This window comes from Tursiops truncatus, chromosome 4 (genome assembly GCF_011762595.2).
Source record: "Tursiops truncatus isolate mTurTru1 chromosome 4, mTurTru1.mat.Y, whole genome shotgun sequence".
Lineage (NCBI taxonomy): Eukaryota > Metazoa > Chordata > Mammalia > Artiodactyla > Delphinidae > Tursiops > Tursiops truncatus.
The window spans coordinates 83,242,682-83,265,000 of NC_047037.1; the positions used below are offsets into that span (position 1 = coordinate 83,242,682).

The 22,319-nt window shown below is 35.2% G+C and overlaps 1 protein-coding gene and 1 long non-coding RNA gene across 7 annotated transcripts in view; one reads left to right on the top strand and one right to left on the bottom strand.

Annotated features, from left to right (window-relative positions):
• Nucleotides 1–22,319, top strand: part of ZBTB20 (zinc finger and BTB domain containing 20) — an 837,083-nt gene that overhangs the window by 352,943 nt on the left and 461,821 nt on the right. The gene's annotated exons all lie outside the window — the stretch shown is intronic.
• Nucleotides 2,422–10,177, bottom strand: LOC141278590 (uncharacterized). The gene is made up of 5 exons (XR_012331525.1): nucleotides 10,046–10,177; nucleotides 9,856–9,941; nucleotides 7,359–7,550; nucleotides 6,706–6,779; nucleotides 2,422–2,523 (listed from the first exon to the last, which is right to left on the bottom strand). It is a non-coding gene; the product is annotated as an uncharacterized lncRNA (long non-coding RNA).

A 22,319-nucleotide genomic window follows, 5' to 3' on the forward strand; every position in this document is an offset into this window, starting at 1 on the left:
GCATAATTCCCTTGTGTGCGTGTGTTCCCCATTCTGCTATGAAGCAGTCAAAATAGCACATCTTATGTCTTCCCGTGAGCTACAAGGCTGTCTCTCAGAGCCCCATTGTTCCATAAATGCATGTCAGAGTCTACCACAGTCTGGTCTACCCTTATTTAGCTGCTGTTTTGTCAATGTACTTGGAAGAACAATTAACATTTGGGATTTCAATGTCTGAATAACAGGCAGTGAATAGAACCCAAGCATATAAAAGATTCAGACGCCCAGGGTAAGAAAACAGAAGCTTAGAGGTGGTGGGGGAAAAAAGAAAAGCATTTTAATGCCGCACTCAAAGGTTATGAAATACTACAAGGAAATTCAGTGTTATATTTTTTTAATTTTAGATCAAAATGTTCATTTTCGTAGTGAAGTCCAGAAGGTTATGATGTCTTCCAAAGTTTTACAATTTAATGTGTTATGAGGTCTTTTGCTAGAGAGTCTTAAAACACTTAAACAGCATTCATCTCCTTGTGTCATTGTTGGAATGCCGGATGTGGGGTTTACTGCATCGTGGTTTTCAAAGTGTCACAGTTCCTCTCGACAGAGTACACTAACGGTGATTCAGATGATTTCTTCCATTTTCACTTTGGTTTACTGCACTCTTTCATTATTGACTACAGTTCTTGTATGTTTACTGTAGACAGTTCTGACGTTGCTTAAATATCCCTGCCTATTGTCTGAATTCCTGTTAGGTCCTTTTTTTTTTTTTCTTTGAGAGATGTTGCATGGACAGAGCAAGATCACTTCACTGTCAGGGTATCTGGTGAACTGGAGGGAACTTTGGCAGCTTATATATGCTGCCCACTGAGCACAGTGCCTGGATGGTATGAGTGAATACATGATGGTTATTGTTATTTTTGTCATAACTATCACAGTCGAAAACCATAGATGGTAAGGTCTCTAAAATCAGTGTATATTTCTTATTGATTTTTGTAATCCCCAGTACTTGGCATAATAGTAGTAATCAAGAAACAGCTATTGTTATTAGTACAATTAGAAAATTTAAGTCAGAACTTTAGGAGTCATTCATTCAGAGAATATTGTGAAGATGGGTTGAATAAAGTTTTTGACAGTCAGGAAGATAATTATAAAGGAATTTGTCAAAGACAAACCTACTATTTACCACATAACATTAGGCATCAGTCGCCTAGTCTTTCTCCTCTTTGACTTTATACTTCTTTCACCTGAGCAGAATGAGAAGTGCCCATTCATACATATCCTTTTTGTCTGTGAAGTGGTCTTCACTGGTTTTCTGTTTAAGTTGTGTCTTACATCCCATACACTGAAGTTGTCTCCAAAGATAAATCTACCTGGCTCTAGGATGGATGATGCTCTGTACCTGTTTGTCTAATTACTATGCAGTAGATTGTGCTTCAAGAAAATGGGGCAAATGGTACAAAAGGTATTGGGTCAAGAGTCCAGAGATTTCGGAATTTGCCATTAGAAACTTCTACTTTCAGTGCGTCAAAAACCAGGACCAGTTTCTCAGCACAAATATGACCACAGCATTATTTAGAACTCAGAACAATTTGACCCCTCTAAGCTGAGTTTCCCGTTTTTTTGTTGCTGTTGTTTTTTCTTTTGCATAAAGTTACCTGTCCTCCCCCACCAATTTTAATTTATTTCTAAAATGGGTCCCTTCATTTTTATTAAATTAGCTTCTGGTGGTGCAAACTAAGGCTCTCATAAAACTTGGCCTCTGAGGCAAAGCTAAAATGATAAAATTTAGGCTTCAAGAATTGTACTGTTATCATGTTGGATAACATTTAGGGACATCAAAGAACTTTATAAACACATTTCATATGTTTTAAGATTAAAAGATTGAGGTGAAAGAGATGTAAGGGCATAGCATCGGCAAACGTTACAGGTAGAAAGGATATAAGAAATAAAAGTCCAGTCATCCCATTTTGGAATAAGTAAATTGAGGCCCAGGGTAGGGCATGCAGGTTACCCAAACCATACTGATCACCAATGCAAATCATTCTCAGACATCTAGGCCTGAGAGTAAACCCAACTTTGGACTCTGAGGCTTTGATCTTTCTTCTACACTCAGGGTCTGAGCTGTGTTTGCTGAGGAACAAATTGCCTTAGGCTCATCTTATGAGACCCACTGAACTGTGGTCCCCTCTACCAACTAGTCCAAAATTCATATATAAAGGGTATTCTAAAAGCATTTATTGTTATCAAAAATTTGTTATTTTTTTATTATGCATTTTGGTATTGTGCCTCTGGTTGTGCATTGAGTCACACAGAGGCAAATTTATGTGGTTGGTTTAATATTCTTTATGGTGATTTACAAAGTGGACAGAAGGCCATTAGAAACTTCAGTAGTTTAATTGGGCTTACAAGCAAGATGAAACCGGTAATCTGAACACAGCCATTGTGACGTTGAATTCAAACTTCCCAAAGAGGGTGCATTAGGCATGGTGTCAGAATGTCATTGTTTCCAGGAGTCATTTCCATCAGAGAAAAGTTTCTCAGAGTCTGGAAAAATTGAAATAAACTTTAATAGTTTAAAATGAATTACTTGCCCTGGTAATTTATTTCAGGTTTCCTTTATTGGATTCTGTCATTTGACAATCCAAAGAGACCAGAGTAGTAGTTGGACAACAGATACATCTTTCTTATAGACAAAGTATTTTATGGGTGTAGTAGAGGAAATAAATGGTTATCACTTCATCTGGACCATCAAGGAATAATATCATATTAGCAAGCAGCCTAGGCAGAGGGAAGTTGAGGAAATAATGGTAATGGTGTGACCTGAGTATAGAATGCTGGTTAGGGGCAATGTTTTCCAAAGTGTAGGTTGCAACTCTTTCATAGGTCATGAAATCAGTTTAGAGGATCACAGTCAATATGCTTTTAAGAAATAGAATCAAAGAAAAAAAGTTTGTAAAAAGACTTTGTTACATATTTTTAAGATAATGGATTGAAAAATAAATATATGTCTTACTGGGAATCATGCCACCAAAATATGAAAGCAGATCTAAAGATGATAGGTCTTTTAAATACTCAACTCAGGTAATCCTGACTAAGGGATAATATTATTTTCCCCTTTTTTCACAAACGAGAAAGTGGAAGAATTCAGCAGTTTGTCCCAGGTCATACAAAAGGTAATTGGTTGAGATAGGATGTGAATATGTCTGTCAAACTCCACATGCATACTTTTCCCATGATTTGACATTGTTTTGCAGGGTTGTATGACTTCATTTATTTCACTGTTGATAGAGCACACATTTATATCTTCAGTCCCAAACTACAGCACTGTATTTCCAGTTTCCTTATTTAAATCTTCAACTATATAGATATCACACCAGTTTCTCAGAATCAATATATCAAGTAATTATCCTCCTAGTTAAAAATCATCCTTCTTTTGACTATCCTTATTTTCTTCACCCCAATTCTCCAGGTCATCTTGGCTCAAAATATCTCATTCTTCCCTCTCCTATCCCCCCCAAGTATCCAATAAGTGGCCAGTAATTCTCCTTTTTTGGTATTTCTGTCCTCGTCAGGTTTTCATCTTCTCTTGGTTGTACTAATCTCCTAGTCAGGAGAAACAGGGAGGGGAGACCTGTTCATCCTAAACACTGTTGCCCCATTAGGTTTCATGAAGCAGGAGCCCTAAGATCATGTCACTTTTGTTCAGACAAAACTTTAATATTCTATAGTAATTACCAAACAATGCCTAACCAATATTCATGATACTCTAAAATCTAATTCTGTCCCAATTTTTGACTTAATTTTATGGTTTAATATACCATACACTCAGGCCAGATTTCCTCACCCTCATTTATTAGTATTGTTTCTGTTATCTGGAATGGCCATCATTCTGTTTTTCCATATGCAAATCTAATCCATCCTTACAGGTTACTTTAAATGCTATTTATTCCATGAAACCTTCTCTCCCTGACCTAGCCAGAAATAGTCCACTCTCCCCTACCTACCAAACTCACTTAGCACCTGTAGCAGCCCTGCCAACAATCTCATTTTGGACTTCTGGTCTTCGAAATTGTGAAAGAATAAATTTATATAAGTTAACAAGTTTGTAATAATTTGTTACAGCAGCCTAGAAACCTAATACAGCACCCTCCTACACATTTTTTGAGACATGAATTACTTTCTGTATTTTTAAACAATATTTATGGGATGCTTTATTTATTTATTTTTTTACTAGAAAGCAAATTCTTAGGGATAGAGCCCATATTTAATTATTAATATTTCTTAACCCTATAGAATCTACCACAATAGAACCATTAATTCGTTATTCAACCATGCTTAATATTGGGAATAAAGAAACGATCCCTTAGTGTCTCATGAAATTTATAGTCTTCTAAGGGAATCCGATGTCAAATAAGTATGCAGATAATTACAAAATTACAAATTGTAGTCCATAAGAAGAGCTAATTGGTATGCAAGACAATAATGGGTGGGGAAAATCTATTGTTCTGTCCACTGGGTGCTCAGGAAAGAATTCTTAGAGAAAGTGTCATTTAAGTTGAGGGTTGAAAGACAGAAAGAATCAGCCAGGTGAACAATTTGGGGTGGGGATGGAAGTTTGAGAGGGGGAGAAAGCTCCCAACAGAAACAGCATGGACAAAGCCCTGAGGCAAGGACAAACTGTGTATTCAAGGAAATAAAAGGATTCCAGAGTAGCTAGAGCAAAAGAAGCAAAGGAGGAGAGTGACTGGAGGTGAGGTCAGAGAAGTAACCAGGGTGGGGAATTTGGATCTTATTCTGAATACTCTGGAAAAGCACATAGTAGACATGCAAAAAAAAGTAAGTAAATAAATATTAATTGAAGAATAGCTTAAGAATAGAACAAGATGAAGGTAATTCAAAGGTACATAATATACATAACCTTATAGCATCTATATATTCATTTTGAATCCTCACTGAAGGTTTACTTCTGAATTTGAGGAGGGCTTGGACTTTTGAAACAGAGGTCTAATAGTTCACAACATGTTTCCCATCTGCATAACCAAAATAGGCCTCTGACAACCTTCTAAGATAAGGTCAAGTTAATTTTATTTCCTTTCTAGTTAATAATTATTAAAATTCTGTTGTTGGTTAATGAATCTGTTATTTTTGTTTATTTTTAAGTGCTTGTTGTATAGTGTAGAAATGAGTACAAAAATGTGTTTTACTCTTAGAATGTATTTTTAACTGTTAAACCTTAATCTTATTTTTAATTTTGATATATTTTATCATGTGCAATGGCCAGGGGCTTGGAGGCATAGAAAGCCTTGAAAATGAATCATCATTATCCTCATTAATACTACCTATAATATGACTGAATTTCTGGATTAAAACAATCCAGACTGTTTTAAAGTATGATAATTAATATTCTGGAATGCCACTAAATCAGAATAGAGATATTGGTTTGTTTGCAAAGTGATAGAAATTATCCCCTTTTGCAATTAAAGAAGAAATAGAGTAGAGGGAATGTGAAAATTAAAACCATAGAGAAGTAGGTTAAGCTCTAAAGATATGAGTACTTATCTATTGCAACTCAGTAAAAAGACACCAGAATCAAAATATTATGTCTACAGAGAGCCTTAGGAATTATTTATTCCAGTCTCCTCATTTTGGAAATGAACAAAATTTAGGCCTAGAATTCTTGTTCAAGTCATACAGTTAAATAGTTAATGGCAGGGCTGGAACTGTAATTCTAATGCTTAAGAGCTAGATTACCACAGCCAAACCAGCTAATCTGTGATCCAAGCCCCTATTGTAGCCCTTTCAAGGTCTTGGGTGGAAAAAGGAATATTAAGTATAAGAGATGAATCTATAGACAAGTTTTAATTAATAAAAATCTGAACAATAAGTATTACTCACAATCTGTTTACTTAATGTACCAGCTGCTTTATAAAATTTGTCTCTAATCCTTGCTACCAGCCTCAGCAACCACTCAGCAAAGCAGGAATAATTTCCATTTTATAATGAGAACACTGAGATCCAGAAAGATTAAGTAACATCCAAGATTGCAAAGCCAGTAAGTGAGTTTTGTATTGATGCCAGACCTAACTGATTCAAACCCTGTACTATCTCCTGTTTGGTGTTTTTATCTATTGCGTTTTGTTATCACTTCAGGTCACGTGGTCACAGAGGCCATTAGTTCTCTAACAGTCCAAATGTCTGAAAAACTTTGAAAAAAGTTAAGAAGGTAAAGAAAAAAGTTATGTTTAGCAGGCGCCCTCTCTGCATAAAGCTCTTTACATTTAATTCCCACAACAGTGTCTCAAAATAAATATTAAAACCTTTCGTTTACATTTTAGGAAACTGAGGAACAGTGAGACTAAATAGCCCCCCGCCGCCCAACATCTTAGTAAAACCCAGAGCCAGGATCCAAACGCAGATCTCTCTGACCCCAAGTATTCTTTCCATTATTCCACCCACCTCCAAGTCTGCTCTTCTCCTGATGCTAGTATTCTGTGGTCTGCATACCTCAACTCCTTATATGGCAAAGTAGAATTTAACACATGCTCTCGTAGATTTCCCAAGAAAAAAGAGAATATGTTGAGAGGATGCTTTTATGGTTAAGTTATATCATCTTGCCTGGAAATAAATAGAGCTCCTATATATTTTTCCATCTTTCAGAAATAAAGAGCTGGAAGATTGGTCAAATCCATGACATTAGTCTTTCATCACTACATCATCTTGACTCACTGTGTGTCTGTGCCCAAGGTCCCAATCATATCGCAGACAATGGTACTAGTGACCTTGATCGTACTTGAAAACATCTTTGAAAAGTGAAAGAAGTAAAATATTGTGTTTATTAGACCAATAAGAAAGAATAAGGTTTACATTTTCCTTCTCAAGTCTAACTTAATTGAAGCCTTATACGCCTGATCAGAGATATAGGTCAATAAAAGTGCTCATCATTACTGCTACTAAAAAAAATGCAAAGCAGAAAATCCAAATATATTTATCAATTGTTAATATTGTTTTCTAATGACCACTGAGGACAACATTAGAAGTGAACTCCTTGGTGAGGGCAGGAGAGATAGAGAAAGAGAGAAAGAGGGGGAGAGGGAGAGAGAGAGAGAGAGAGGGAAAGAAGGAGTAAGGGAGAGAGAGAGGGAGAGAGACAATATGGAAGAAGAGGAAGAGGGAGAGGTTTGAAACATTCGTTGATGGCAGGTCCTACTGCATACATGATCCTGAATTTCCTTCCGTGTCAACTTTTGCAACACCACATGTATATACCTCCATTTCTGAGGTCATTTCTACTGTTGTTACACTTGAACGATTATTCTAAAACTGTCTGTCACTATAGAATAGCACCAGTATGCATAACAAGTTTATGGTAAAATGCCTACCTGTTATAGTTCTGTATTTGTTTTTTCCCCTCTATTTCTTGAGTTTGACTTCCAAGTCCTTCTGTGTGAAAGCCCTTAGCAGTCCATTCAAGTCTTCTAAAATAACTCAGTGAAAAAAATCCTTCCTGCTTCACAGAAGGGACTTTGTTCTTTTACCTCAGCCTTGCTCCTTCCAATATGTAGCTAGTAGCCCTAAATCAGAAAGTACATTAGTATATGTTTTGAACTGCTGGGTCTCCTCAGGAGAAAAAAAAAAAAAAAACCTGTTATCTACAATATTATAATATTTTGTTAAAAATCCAATTCTGGTTCAGTGTTTTGTTCTCAAAGGAATTTTGAATGAAGGAAAAGCTTTTGTAAGAGGGAGGAAGCTTATCTAATCTCCTCAACACTGATGAGAAGCAATCAGGAGACTTGTGACTCTTTGAAACAGTAAATTTCCAGGGAATTAGGCACACGTTTCTCAAGAGCAATAAAGAGTGTTACACTTCAGGTTGCAGCACATTGGCTCCAAATGCACCGCTTCATACATCCCAAATGGCAATTTGAAAGCACCATTCTTTGAATCAACTGGAAAAGGAAGGAGGCCATGCTGAACTGACATTCTTTCAGGAGGTCATGAGAAATGTAATACAGAATGAAGTCAGTCTTCTGATTAATATCAGATTCTCAGGGTTACAAACTTCTTATGATAAAATGTCTTCAGAGATACAGGAAAATAATAGTTACCAAGTAGTAGAAGATTTAGATTTTTGACAAAGTCGTTAACTTATTTGCAATAACTTAACCATATGAAATTTGCTTAACCTTTGCTACAATTTTACTGAACTGTTCTTTGTTTACTTTATTTGAACATTGTAAAACTTTATTAAATAATCAGTAACCAATATATGTCTAACATTGTTATCATTGTCATTGTTGTTACTGATTTGTGTTTTCCTCTATGGATTAGGGCTGCCAGGAATAGCTGTGAGCCTGGGTTACACATTTAATGCTACAGTTGTCTTATCCTCTTTTAGGACTGGAAAGTGGGAGGGACCAATTAGTCTGGTTGCTCAGTTAGTCAACTTAGATTTGTCTCACCTAGAAAACTTGTCAGCAGAATTTTATGTATAAATCCTTTTATCAGACAGAGAAATAGTTTGCATGAAAAGCTCTTGTTTTTTTAATAAGAACTGACTCTATCCTGCTATACAAGACTCTGGTTGATGACATAATACTATCCACATAATCTTTGCAGTTACCACTAGAGAGACAGCCAGTGTAACTGAGAGGAAGGAGCAAGGGGCTAACTATCTAGAGACTTGATTCAGGCATTGTCAAACAGTTCTGTGTTAAGATCATTTTCCTTGTCTGTAGGGGACACTTTTCTCTATCTTACAGACATTATGCAAAGAAGTCAAATGATATTTAGAATTCCACGGAATAAAGATGGTTCATAAATATCATGTATTACTATCACAGTAAAAGTATTAGTAGAATTATAAATCACTTAGGTCTCAGGAGTAAGGTGCTTTATCTGAGCTCTTAGTAGTTAGAAATTACTTTGTTTCTTGAGTTGCCGTAAAGAGAAGTACCCTGTTGCTGCTAAGTACTGTTCATACATTGGAAACAATGACTAAGAATAAGTTGCTGGTGATAAATTACTTCTTTTAAAGACTTATTTTTAAACCATTCTTTATTTTAAATTCTCTGAGAGATTCTCTCAAGTTAAAAAAAAATATTTTTAAACTGCTTTATTTCCCACATTGGACTGATTTTTTTTTTCTTTTGAGGGAAAGAACCATGGGTAATTAAGTAATTTTCTCAGTCACTAAAACTGGCACCAGATAGGTATTCAGTAAGTGTTTGTTGAGTATCCTGTGTAAAAATTTAGAAAATTTCAGTAAAATTTGCTTTAAAAAAAGAATACTGCATTCATTAATGTGACTACATGAATACCATGTGATATGTACAGTTGTTATTGAAGATTATACAGCCATTCGGGAAAGAATGAATTATATCTATTGCTATCGACCTGGAAGGATGACCATAATTGATTAGGTGAAAGAGCAAATTTTCAGGATAATAAATATTTGTGAGTAAATATATTTGTGTGTTTATATGAACACAAACATGAAAAAAATGATGGTATAGGTTCTTGTTAACAAGCACAGTGTGTGTGTGTGTGTGTGTGTGTGTGTGTGTGTGTGTGTGTGTGTGTAAAGCTGAGACTTTTCATGATACACGTTCATGACTGGAACCACATACAAAGAAATAATAGTTGAGCAAGCAAAAGTTATTAAAAGTAATTTGATTCTTTACTATAGTTTCTCTGAATATATAACCTGCAATGCAGAAAAAATAAAACTTAATTTTCATTTTTGTCATCTCTTTCATCCACAATATATCTCTCCATTATAGATACCGCCTATGTTTCTCTACCTTTTCCTCATTCTCCTCTTCAAGAGCGCTCACTAACTCTCCTTGGCCCAGGTCAATTAATTTTTCTACTCACTTCCAAATTCCTTGCTGGATCTGACTTATTCTTCTCTTTCTGTTGTAAATCTCACTAGACTTTCTGACTTCTATTTCTCTCACTCACTGAGGAAAAATAAACAAATAAATAAACCTTCTGCAAGATAAGTTTTCAGGACTATATTCCCAACAGAAAATTCACAGAAGTTTAAGTAATTGAAGGAGCAGACCCAGAAGCCTTAGGTTAAAAACAAACATCAGAGGTCCCCTTTAGAATATGCTTGAATAGACTTCAGCCAATGAGATGGGCAGAACATCTGAATTGGAATCAGGCAAGAGAGGACTGCACAATCTGAGGTACTGTCTTTCTCAGAATCAGTACATTCTAGATTCCATCATAGAGTAGTCCTGACAACGACTCACCCTTTATGGATAAAGGGCAGAGGTACCAGAAGCTAAATTAAAAACACAGGAAAGTTGTAGTATAATAACCACAGCTAAACAGATATACTTTACTTCATGTTATAGTCAGTTATGATAAAGGCTTTAAGAAAAAGAAGGGAGAGAAAAGAAGGGATTGGGGGACTGGGAGAGGGAAGGGATAAAGAAAAAGAAAGAATATCCTCCTCCCAAATAAAAACAATGAGAGAGGGTACAAGAGTGGAAGAAGGTGATTGGTTATGGGATTAGGAAGCATGAAGGAAAAAATAAAATATATTTTGATACCCCAGACTTTCTCATCTGCACAAATCTTCCCTGGTCCCTTATGAGTCCAGCACTGGGTGGGTTGGGTCTTCTTGGCACTTCCAGCCAGTCAGCTGTCCACTCCTTCCTTTTAGAGAGTGCTGACTCAGAGTGAACCATTTACAGTTGTGGGAAACTCCCTTTAGAATATGCTCCCAATTACTTTTGTGACTCTTAACTCTAGGGGACTGAAGAAGTCAAAAGGCACTGATCATGGCAAGCTTGTGCAAAGTTGTAGGTTCACTTCTTTGCCCTATGCCTTCAGTTTAAAGAATTTATGCAGAAAAAACATGAATTCTTGTTTATCTTATGTGACTCCTACCTGAGCCTCAGTAGTCTAGTGAGAGCAGTCACTCTAGCTAGAAATGTGACAAATAATAGAGGTGTGGTTAGAAAGACAAATAATGTTTGTGAAGAGATTTTAATCAGATAAAAAAATGCTTATATAATGTCAAGGGATAAAAGCAAGACACAAAACTTGTATAAAATATTAAGTGTTTATTTCTAGGTGGTTATTGTTCATTTCTCTTCCATTCTTTTCATTTTCCAAAATGACAAGAAAGAAAAAGAAAAGGAAAAGTGCTCTTGCAATATCCTGCCTTTTTAGTTTGTTTAGTTTTAATCAATGAAATAATTTTCATGGTTGCATCTCTTATAATGAAGAGATTTCATTTCAAATTTGAGTGACATGATATTCTTGCTGAGAATTTTTTTTTTTTTTCTTTAGAGATGCTACTGTAGTGTAATGTTCTGGTTATTTTTAATGCTCAAATAGCCGTTCAGCTTTGGTGGAGTGACTGGGAGAAGGAGGTTGTGAGGTAGATGGTTCATTATCTAATTACCGGGGATGGATTAATATAACTCAGACAGAACACTTGTCACTTCAGGTAAGAATAGTCAAGAGAAGCAAGGCACGTCAATGGATATATTCAAACCGTGCTTTTCTATATAAAATAAATGTTTACTTGGATGAGAAATTACTTCATGTTCTGCTTATAAATCTCAGATGGTACAAACGTTTAAATGTAGAAAAAAAAACTACACACAATCAATAGACTTGATATAGCCAAAACTCTGTTAACTCCTGGTCTTCTAAATATTTTACCTATTTATCTTATTCTCACCTTATAGCTCACCTTTTTATCTTATTCTCACATTATATCTCTCTAAGGTCTAATGAAGTCCTTAGACCATTTTCATAGCTTATGTTCTAGTTTAGGTTCTGTAGCTCTTTAAAATCTAAATGTTAATTATCCTTATAATTGACACCTCTTCTGCTCTTCTGCTTTCAACTAAAAGGCTACTTAATCTCTCCCAGTTGGAGTGGTTCTTCTGTCATTTACAATTCTAAATTTCTCTTTCCTCACCTCCATGCTTTAGACCCAAACTGCCTTTTACAGTTACTTTCATTTGTTTACTCCCCCTGACTCAGGATTTCTTTCTCCAGCTCAGAGATTCCTAATCTTGGCTGCACATTAAAATCACCTAGGGCTTCCCTGGTGGTGCAGTGGTTGAGAGTCTGCCTGCTGATGCAGGGGACACGGGTTCGTGCCCCGGTCCGGGAAGATCCCACATGCCGCGGAGCGGCTAGGCCCGCGAGCCATTGCCGCTGGGCCTGCGCATCCGGACCCTGTGCTCCGCAACGGGAGAGGCCACAACAGTGAGAGGCCCGTGTACCCAAAAAAAAAAAAAAAAAAAAAAAAAAAAAAATCACCTATGAAGTTTAAGAAAAAAATACCAGTGCATTGACCTCACCCTAGATGTTCTGTTTTAATTGGTCAGGGGTGGAGTTTAGCTACAATGCTAGACCCTTACAGGAACCAAACTCTTATTTCATCTCAAAATTTTCAATTTAGTTAAGTTTAACATGCTTCTTCACACTGGAAAACCATTTTTTTCTGGATAATGACTACTTTCCTAACCAGGCAATAATAAAGTTTTAACATTACGCATAATACAGCTGTATCTATGTATTATCACACAGACATGCATTTGACATACACAAGCACACACATTAAGATAATGACCAAACTTGAACAAAAATTTGATATACATAGAATTGCTTTTACCGTAATTAATTAGAAACTAAGTATAGTTAATGAAATTTTAAGAGTCCTCTTTAAACCTGTATTGAAAATAGAATGCCATACATTGCTCAAGGTACCAAAATATGCCTTGAGTCTGATTTGTGGGGAAATAAATGGTGGCTGACAACAATGTCAAAGGGGTGTAAAATTGATAGTCAAAAGGTGGAAGCATCCCAAATGACCATTTCTGGATGAATGGATAAATAAAATGTGGTGTAGGCATACAATGGAATATTAGCCTTAAAAAGGAATGAAATTCTGACACACAGTACATGGATGAACCTTAAAGACAGTATGCTAAGTGAAATAAGTCAGACCCAAAAGAACAAATATTGTATGATTCCATTTGTATGAGGTACCAGAATAGTCAAATTCATAGAGACAGAAAGTAGAATAGAGGTTACCAGGGGCTGAGAGGAGGGAAGAGTGGAGAGTTGTTGTTTAATGCATTCAGAGTATGAAAGATTAAAAAGTTCTGCTGATGGATGGTGGTGATAGTTGCCAATAATAGTGATGTACCTAATGCTATTGAACTGTGTACCTAAAAATGGTTAAAATGGTAAATTTTATGTTATATATATTTAACCACAATTTTAAAAAGAAATGTACATTTGAAAACTTAAGAAATTTCAGTGAAAATGGATTGCAGCTACAGGGTTAGAGGCACAATTGAACTGAGTAGTCTTTTCACAGAATCATTAGGGTTTTATGAAATATAATAACTTTTTAGTTTAATAATCTTTACTTTGCTACTGAGGCCAGTCATACTTATAAAATCCAAGTGCTGGTATTATCCTTGATTCTCAAACAGTAATGACTGTAATAAACTACAGAGACCAAATTTTAAGTAAGCAGGATTATTATTAAATGCTTAAAGCTATATTAGAATTCTCATTTTTCATCAACTGATGGCAGAGGCGGAGCTACAGGTTTCTTTTTTACCAACAGCACTATCTCTTACCAAATTATCTTCTAGGTAGGAGGAGCCTTGGCTTTGTTTGAGTCCATACTTTTCCAATAATTCAATATGTGAGCCAGTGGGTATTTTTGTGGTTTTTTTTTCCTGAAAATGTTGAATATTTTTATTGACTCATAAATTTCTTGGTTTAAAGTTCTGTAAATTTTAACACATGTATAGATTTTTGTAACAGCCACCATCACTATCAGGGTACAGAGCAGTTCCATCACCCAGAAGAACTCCTTTATGCTATCCCTTTATCCCTCCCCTATCCACCAACCCCCCCCCCCCACCCCGGCCGCCCCAGCAACCGTGATCTCTTCTTTATCCCCATAGTTTTGTCTTTCTGAGAACTGTCATATAAATGGATGCATATAGTGTGTAACCTTTTGAGACTGGATTCTTTCACTCAGCATAATGTATTTACAATTCAGCCATGTTGTTGCCTGTGCCAATGGTTTGTTTCTTTTTATTACTTCATATTGTTCCTTTGTGTGGATGTATCACATTGTTTATACATTCACCCATCAAAAGACATTGTGTTTTTGTTTTTTATTTTCCAGTTTGGGGCAATTATGAATAGGACTGCTATAAACATTTGTGTACAGGATTTTGTGTGAACACAGTTTTCATTCTCTAGGGTAAATATCCAGGAGTCATACTGCTAGGTCAGATGTAATATGTATGTTTAATTTTATAAGAAACTCCCCAAACAGTTTTGCTGAGTGAGTGGCTATACCATTTTGCATTCTCACCAGAAATGTATAAGAGTTCCTGTTGCTCCACATCCTTGGCAACCCTTGGTATTGTTAATATTTTTTATTTTAGTCATTGTAATAAGTGTGTAGTGGAAACACTTTTTTTTTTCTTTTAACTACATTTTTTAAAGCTATAGATGAAAATGTGATTCTGGGTTCATAATCTTTCCTGACTCATTTCTAGAGATATTCTACTCTTATGAATGTTTTTCCACAGGAAAAAAAATATGGTGTATTATTTTTATATTTCTGATACTGTTTGTTTTACCCTCCTCTTCCCAGAATTGCTATTTCTCTATGATAGTGCATTAATTTAATTTTTCAGAAATCTCTTTCTTGAAGATCTAAAAAAAATCACCTGTTTATATCAAATTGTATTGTAGATTGAAATAGTGTATGTACCTATGTAAATTCTAGATATGAGGTATAACAAAATTAATGTATTCATTCAACACACATTTGTCGAATACTTGCCATATCTCAACTAGTTAGGTGAAAAATACGTGGTACATTAGGAAAAGGCGATGTGAAAAATATCAAATTATAGTTCTGTTTGTACTTCTAATGTTGAGGCAAATGATATTGAGAATCTGGTTACTGAAATAAAATTCTTTGAGATCAGCACATCAGGGGTTGAATGGGTCTTGGTCTCTACTTAAAAATAACATTTTGGAAAAATGAAAACAAATTTATGTCAATGAACACACGTTTTTTTTTAGAGAAAAGAGTCCTGTCCTGAGTTAGGAGACCTGCATCACAGCCCCACTTCTGCCATTTTGCAGTTTTGGAGTTCGAGCAATCATTCCACGTCTCCAAATTCATTTCCTTGTCCATAACATTAGAAAGTTGGCCTAGATGATCTCTAAAATTCCTTCCAGCTTAAAAATTAAAAACGAACACTGTCTTTCCAGGATTTACATCTAGCTACTAAGAATGGCAAGAAAGGCAACATTTTTATTATTCTTAACAAAGGTGGACTTTATATCACAATGTAACATAATTAACTAATTTGTTTACTATGCGTCCTTGGCTGCAGGACATTGTCTACACCCTGATACAGAGGCGTACTCTAATTTTACTCAGCGCTCAGAAGCATTTCAAAATGTGAAATAATCCTTTTTTTTTTTTGTAATAATGTCACCCCTTGGCTTCTATGACCTCACACTCCTCACACTCCCTGATTTTCCTCCTACCTCACTGACTTGTCACTTTTGTTAGATCCTCCTTCTCTGGTCCATTATACACCCTAGAGGAGCTCTTCTAATCCAATAGCTTTAAATACTATTTATATGTCTATGACTCCAAATTTTTATCTCAAGTCTGACCTTAATCTCTCACCTGAGCTCTAGGCGTAGAAATAGGACCATTTACTTGCTGTCTACATTGGATGTCCAGTAGGCACCTTAAATTGAGTAAGAGATCTTGATTCCCCACCCCATCTCTGTGAATAGCACCATCCTGGTGGAAGAGGCCTGCTCCAGTTAATGCTGTATCTCATCTTTTTTTCTTATTCTATTATCTTTGGCAATACAGTTTCCTCAGAACTTAGCTGGCTTCTGGTCCGTTTGTTTCAGGCCATTTCCATATGTGAGTAACCACAACAAAATTCTCAGCTGGATAGTTTTTAAACCTGGAAACTCTGTGTTTCTTTTTTAACTGGCCCCGTGTTCTCCTCATCTCCACATTTGCCTAATAGTGGTTATCTGGAGCCATTGGAAACAATAGGCAGGATGGGAAAGCACACCCTTAACCTACTCTTGCTCTGATCAAGTGTCATTGTCTGACAGGTAATACTTGAAGGAAGATGCTTATCTCCTGTTAAGGCTGCCATGCTGCTTCACTTTTGGGTGCAGAAGAAGTTTAGCTTTTTGCAAGGATTGTTCTCCATTGTCTGGTCCCATGCCCTCTAGATACCATTTACTGTGTCTCCACCAACTGGATGGGTCTCTTTCCTCTCTTGCCTTCCTAGAAATGATTTATTCTGAATGAGGGAGATGGGTCATTCGCCTACTCAGAAACTTTCAATGACTCCTCATTGCTCATAGGATTGTAATCCAACTCCAAAGCGTGACAATTAAGGTCCTTCAGAATTGGACCATCAGAATTTTTATATATAATAAATTTTATATATTGAAATGTGTGAATGCATTTAAAGGGCATGCCACACTGCCTAGAATGTTAGGAACTAAATAATGGTAATTATTTTATTAACAAATTTGCTTGATTTTTTAATGTTTAAAGAAATTGCCTTCAGAAAAAGGTTTTTAAAGGAATATATCTTAATATTCAGCAAGTCACTTCTAGTAATCTTTCCATAAGAAATACTTGCACAGGGCTTCCCTGCTGGCGCAGTGGTTGAGAATCTGCCCGCTAATGCAGGGGACACGGGTTCGAGCCCTGGTCTGGGAAGATCCCACATGCCGCAGAGCAACTAGGCCCATGAGCCACAACTACTGAGCCTGCGCGTCTGGAGCCTGTGCTCCGCAACAAGAGAAGCTGCGATAGTGAGAGGCCCGCGCACCGTGATGAAGAGTGGCCCCCGCTTGCCACAGCTAGAGAAAGCCCTCGCACAGAAATGAAGACCCAACACAGCCAAAAATAAATAAATAAATAAATAAATAAAAAGCCAAGCATTTGAAGTCCTTTAAAAAAAAAAAGAAATACTTGCACATATATTACAACAATTTTCATCGCAGCTTTATTCAAAGTAGCAAAAACTTCAAAACATATTAGATTTCCATCAAAAGATAAATGGTTTAACATGTTATTACATTAGACTATATCTATCTTTTACAAAGCATAAAATAGATCCATATATACTGCCCTGAGATTTTACATGATATATGTTAAGTTTAAATTACAAAGTTGTAGGTTTAATATAGGTAATTGTCTTATCTTACATTGATACAAGTGAACTACAACTGTCACAAAGAATGGGAAGAATACACTCCAAACTGTTTATCTTAGAGGGTGACTGAGGAAGATTGCAGTGACAGAGGAGGTTTCTTTCATTCTTGTTAAAATTTATTTTTAAGTGGTGGGATTGTTTGTAATGTTTTTAACTTCATTTTGTATTTGTCTGTGGGTGAATGGGATAGTTTTCAGTAGTTTCAAATAAAAAAAACATTAAGTTGAAAAAGCCCCTGTCAAAATTTAAAATGTTGCCCTGGAAGAACAAAATAGCATTAATTGATTTGTTGATTCACTCTTACCTGGGAAAATAAAATGTAGTATTTTGGGAAAATATAAAACAGAATTTGGGGAAAGTAAGCCTTTTTGAAGACTTAGCAATTTTGCTAGGGTCAACCTTATTTAAGACCACCAAGGAATTTGTATAATAACACTATTTTATAGATCTTTGCATCAGAAACCAGAAAACATATTTCTTCTGTAAGTTTCTATAAAGTCATCCAGAATTGTTAATTATCTGTTACTCTGACTGTTACAGAAGTGTTCAATTATACCGTAAAGAATTGATAAATCGTATGACATTAGACCTCAAATGTCATAGATCGACTTTTTAATTCTTTTTTTTTTGAAAATAGGTATTTAAGTGTAAATAAATGTGAGACAATAAGTTCTTGATATTTTTGCTTACGTAAGGGCAAGAAAACTACTTATTTGTGTGTTGAAAAGATTCTAGGTGTGCTGGAAGCCCTCTGTTTTTACAACCTGCTATGAAAACTGTCAGGGAATCTAGAAGTTTCTTGAGAAATTCCCATGACTAACCATAGGAGTTTCAATAATAATAACAATATAATAAAGCAATATAGAAGTCACAGTTTGCAAATCCAATGCCAATTTATGTGAAGTATGAATTTATACTGTTAGTTTAAGGTACCAAATGTCAGTATAGAAACACAGAATTAAATCAGATAAACAATTCCCTTTAGTAGGGAAACTATCTGTATGTCATAGTTACTCTTTTCTTATTTCACCGTAAGGCTATGTTGATTGTCTCCCTGCCTCTAACATACCACTCAAATGCTTTATCAACAGAAAGCTTTTTCCTCTATGATGACATTCAAAGGGGCCCGTGGAAATGCAATAAAATCTAAATTGTCCTAAGAAAATTAAGAAAATGATAATCTGCAAGGCAGATATAAATATTTGATGCTGTGGTTACATGCGTCTATTCATTTAATTATTAGCATATATAGAGTATAGGGTTTTTAGATTTTACTTCTTATCTAACTGTACTGAAGACACTGAAAAATCAAAATTATTATACTTGTAAGGTAAGATAGTGCCTAAAATCTTGAAATTGGAAGGGTTCTCAGAAATCATCTAGTACAGTAACTTTGTTTTCTAGATAAGGAGTTGGTAAACTATGGCCTGTGAGTCAAAGCCAGCGTATTGTTTTCTTTTTGTATGGCCAGTGAGGTAAGAATGATTTTTACAGATGAACATTTGCAGTTGATTTCATGATAAGGACACTGTCTTTGAACCTCAGCTAAGCAATGTGTCATGCTCTAAAAAAGAATTCTGTTCTTGTCATTAGGAGACCTGTATTGGAAAAAAAAAAAAAGATTTAATTATTATTATATTTTAAATTTTGTTAATAAAATAACAATGTGATTTATTTTAAATAATTTTATTTAAAAGTTTTAAATTGAATATTTTAAATATTTTTTATTAAAAATATATAGTGTGGTTTGTTTTCTCTTTTGTTATATAAGTGCCCACATAATATAGCATTCCTGATATTGCCGCTTGACCCACAAAACCTAAAATATTTATGATCTGGCTCTTTATAGAAAAAGTTTGCTGACCCTTGTCCTAGATGAAGGACCTAAAATTGAGAAAAGCTGAATGATATTCCCAAGGTATTGGTTAGATCCCTTTCATCTCTTTGGTTCAGAATATTCTAACATTGTATGGGCTCTGGAGTGTCTGGTTTGAATCCTAACTCCACCTTCTATTAGCCTGTTGATCTTAAACAAGTTATTTCACTTCTTTGTCTCAAGATTTCTTATATGTAATATAGTGTTGTTGTGAGCGTTAAATAAGAGAATATATATGAAATGATTATAACACTGCCTTGCACATGGTAAGTGCTCAAAAATTGTTACTTATTGTTATAATTAGTGTCAATGTGTTTAGTTAGTACGGTATCCTAAAGAGAAGGGATTAATTCACATCCTATCTTTCATTTTCTTACAATAGGAGTGAGGGTATCTCATCTCAGATCTGGGAAAGAATTGGCATTTATTCACATTCTCATTTCTCAGCATGATTTGTTCATCCTTCTTTACAATAGCTCCACAAGTTAATCCAAAAAAATTATGTACTTCTAAAATACAAACATGCATGCATAATTTATAGTATAGATAAGAAAAAAAAACAGAGCACTTAAATGACAACCACACAGCACACCGGCCCTGAGTACAACAGATGAGGGTGAGACCATTTTGTTCTCTCATCCTGTATATCCTAAGGACATTTTTACCATATTTAAGACTATTTGAACTGATCACATACATTTCTATGATGGGGTTGAGAGTCAGCTGCTATTTGTTAGTTTTTTAACAAGACAATACAATATTTAATTGTATTCTGTGCAATGGTGAACAGTATTTTTGTCCATTCTTTTCTATGCTATTCACATAAAACATTATTTGCCCAGTTTATTGAGGCTCTTCATCTATTGCTTAGACTATAAAGCCATGATGCTGAACTAGATGAAATCCAGGGAGACAAATGCCCTATGTATTGGTTCATTTAGTATTTTACTCTGTTAGTTCTCTAGACTGTGGCAGCTCTAGTTAACTATACTTTTCATGCAAAGAAAAAGAAGACAGTTTCATTCCTTCCTTAGAGTAGAAATGAAGGAAGGCAGTAGTTTTCTGCTTTAATAAATCCAGAATTTTGGTTTCTAAGACAGACTCACTGTATGGTTGACAATTTGGGGGGAAATATTTGGTACAGGGAATAGGTTATGGCTTGGATTTGAAGAAGAATCACAACAAAAAGACCAGTTCAAACCTTTACTTATTAAAATGATAAGAATTGGTGTTGTCTGTAATTGCTTCCTCTGTGACTCCTGTGTTATGTTTGTTCAATTTACTGGTCCAAGCAAGATTTTACTTTTCGCAGGCCTGTAGAGGTTGCTATTGTTTATGATAAAGATGTACCTTAACGGGAAAAAAAAACACCAAAACCCTGAGGTAGGAAAAATGCTGCCATGTTGAGTCTTAAAGAAATTAAGAAAATAAATTTGTTTCTGCTTAATATATCCATAATTAGATAGGCTGTTCAAAAGGCAAAATTTTGAGTAGCAAGCAGCATGCAAAAGACCCACTTGTGGCAATCTACTCTGTAGATTTAAATGAGACCATATCAGAAGAAATTCAAGGTCAATAAAAACCACTAGCATTTTATATTTGTCCAAATATAGTTCTACCATATTTCTGGAATGAGTTAAAGTAAAATAGCTTACAAATATGCATTCCCATAACATCCACTTCTTCATCTAACATAGAATACATCATGTTATAGTTATTAATTTAATTATCTGAATCTACTTCTTGGACAGAACACCTATTTCATCTTGACCACACATGTTATCCAATGTACTCAGCACAGTTCAAAATCTGAGATGCAGTAGGTCCTCACATTAGGTTGAATGAATGAATATTCACAAATAGATGAATTTTCTAAGGGGGACTATTATTATTTTATTTACTTAGACTTATTGTCATTTCAGGGACATATATATCAACTAATAGCCATGAACTATATATTAATACTTTGAGTTTCATACAAATACAAAGGAATGCCTTTGATGTTTATGTCATTCATTCACAGATATTTCCACTAATATCTGCACATCAATCAATTTCCAAATTAAATATATAATACTCTGTTTTCACAGACTTATATTAAGTATTTGCATCAGGATTGAGATATTACCCTCTCTACTAAAATTACCTTTATTTCCTCAGCTATAAGTACTTACTTATTCTCTGATCTTCCACAACACATTGTCTGGGACTCTTGTTGAATTTACTTTCAGATTTCTGCCATGGTTTATTAGTCTGATTACATTTGCTCCCCACACTGCAGTTAGTTCTTCTGCCTTGTAAAGTACTGCATAGTAGATTCTCAGATATTTGTGATTTTTTTTAAAGAAATTTATGGAAAAAAAAAATTTATGGAAAAAAACACAAGTTAAGACTTCAAAAATATTTTATTCTTACTGAGAGCATTTATCCCCAGCACGGAGATCACAGATCCATTGCCAGATCCATAGCCAGTCACTTCTACCTCAACATTTCCCTCCATTGAATAGGAGTGTCTATGAGAGTCTTAGCTCTTCTTTTAGGGACTGCTAACTAGCCTCCCCCATTGTAGTAGTTGTTATTAATTAACTAGTTCTCATTTATTCAGTGGATATTTTACTGAGCAACTGTTGAACAAAAATGAATGGAACAATTTTTGTCCTCAAGTGGATCACTGTACAATCGGAGAAAAAAATAAGTAAACAAATAATTACATAGTAGAAGGTTAATGACTTTGAGACATGCATAAGAGACTGTGGGGTCATATAAGGGGGCATTTGCACCTTCACTTTCCTCTTAGAGTGTTCTCTCATGTTCCCCACAGCATCAGACAATATATGTATCCTGCTAAGCCTCTCCTGCTCTCTCATTTTCTCCTTTGCCCTCTCAGTTGCTTTAAGTCAGAACCAGATGCAGCCTTTTAGTTTATTCCTTTTAAAAGGATGATAATCCCTGTCTCAAACACATCTAAGTAAACGAAACTGAGGCTTTTCTTCATACTACATTATTCATGCTGAAATAGAATATTGGTATGAATTAAATTAGGCCACAAATTGAAAGACAGAATACTTAAACAAGTCTCATTAATGAGAATACCCTTACCCCCTGAAAGTGTTTAACAGGCTTGTACATATTAGTAGTAACAGCTATTTATTGAGTAATTACTATGTGCCAGT